Source organism: Chiloscyllium plagiosum, chromosome 32, assembly GCF_004010195.1.
Source record: "Chiloscyllium plagiosum isolate BGI_BamShark_2017 chromosome 32, ASM401019v2, whole genome shotgun sequence".
Taxonomy (NCBI): domain Eukaryota; kingdom Metazoa; phylum Chordata; class Chondrichthyes; order Orectolobiformes; family Hemiscylliidae; genus Chiloscyllium; species Chiloscyllium plagiosum.
This window is the reverse complement of record NC_057741.1, coordinates 21,875,700-21,877,519: the sequence shown is the minus strand read 5'-3', so window position 1 is coordinate 21,877,519 and position 1,820 is coordinate 21,875,700. Positions and strand designations below refer to the sequence as shown.

The 1,820-nt window shown below is 43.9% G+C and overlaps 1 non-coding gene across 1 annotated transcript; it reads right to left on the bottom strand.

Annotated features, from left to right (window-relative positions):
• Positions 1-690: 690 nt before the first annotated feature.
• Positions 691-764, bottom strand: trnat-agu. The gene has a single exon. It is a non-coding gene; the product is annotated as a tRNA-Thr (tRNA).
• Between the last annotated feature and the right edge of the window lie 1,056 nt (positions 765-1,820).

The following is a 1,820-nucleotide window of genomic DNA, read 5'->3' as shown; positions in this document are numbered from 1 at the left end:
GTTGGCAGTGCATTCCACACACACACACCACTCCTTGAGGAAAGAACCAACTGCTAACATCTCCCCTAAACCTTCCTCCAATCACGTTAAAATTATGCCCCCTTGTGATAGCAAAGTCGCCTGAGGTGCGAACTGAACCCGGGCCTCTGGCACTATAAGGCAGCAGTGCTAACCACTGTGCCACCGTGCCACACATGGTTTTGTCCATGGGTTGTACCTAGAGAATTCCAAGAGGCCTGGCACTCCAACCACAACGCCATAAACAAACACATAGATCTAGATACCATCTATCAACCCCTCAGGAAGAACAGGAAATTACATCACCACAAACCCCAGGAACCCCATCCAGGACAAACACATAAATAGAAAGCAGGAGGCAACAGCTTCACTTCATTTGGAGGTCGCCACTGATGATGTTACCTAGCCAGGTCATGAAACGTCTGGATACCAAACCTACAGCTCAGCGAGCAAACCTCCACCCTAAACCTCAACCTTAGCTCCAAACCTTGTACATCTCTATCGAGGTATATACTACCTATAGATCAGATCATAACTTTTGATCTATATGATCATCTTTCTGTGGAATAAACCAATTTCACAGTCATAATGGTCCATATGATACTTGTACATTAGAGCGTAAGAAACAAGAGGAAAAGTAGGCATTTAACTCATCAAGGTGAAACAGCAAGCAGGCACCACTGGGATTTGAACCCAGGATCTCCTGTTTACTAGACAGGCACTTTAACCATCTAAGCCATGGTGCCACAGCACAAGAAGATGATACAGTAAGCAGGCACCACTGCTTGCTGTATCAAACAGCAGGATCTCCTGTTCACTAGACAGGTGCTTTAACTATCTAAGCCATGATGCTCCTGCTCATAGACATAGAACATAGAAGAATACAGCGCAGTACAGGCCCTTCAGCCCTCGATGTTGAGCCGATCCAAGCCCAGCTAACCTACACTAGCCCACTATCCTCCATATGCCTATCCAATGCCCATAATGAGGGAGAGTCCACCACTGCTACTGGCAGGGCATTCCATGAACTCACGACTCGCTGAGTAAAGAACCTACCCCTAACATCTACCGGGGGTGCTGAATCTCATTGGAACATTGGGAACAATTGCAAATAATTCTCTTGTTTGAGACACAGAAACACAATGAATCTCTGACTGATGTAAAATTAATTAAGAAAAATTGCAACTACCTGTTCAGATAAAAGAAGTTCTTGTTTTTTGTTGGTGGTAATGCAGTAAACAGCTTTACGGTTCAGTATCTTTGAGGCAGCCTTCTCACTGCTTCCGGTGTCTCTTTGGTTCCAGTCTCTGCTCCAATCTCCCTCCCAATGACAGTCCCTCTTTCTTTCTTGATATGACTGTGTGTCATATAAACTAAGATACTAGGTAATTGTTGGCAAAGTTTCCTTGATCCACACTGTTACCACTGATCTTAGTGGTTGCTGTTTACTCCTGTTTTGGTTTCTACTTCATCAGAAGATGGATTCTACTTGCTGTCCTGTGTTAATAATTTTTTTAATACAGTCATTTTCCTCAGGATTTCTGTGGTTCTTTCTGATTTCAACTTTCAACACCATCTGAATGGTTTTCTCCAGGGTCAAATGTTCTTCGGACTACATTAAATCTGACAAAGTTTCATCAGCAATTCTGTGCCACAGATAAGAGGGAGAGATGAATTGTATTATTTTATGGGTTTTTTTTAGATTATTCACAGTGTGGAAACAGGCCCTTCGGCCCAACAAGTCCACATCGACCCGCCAAAGCGCAACCCACCCAGACCCATTCCCTTACACCTAACACTAC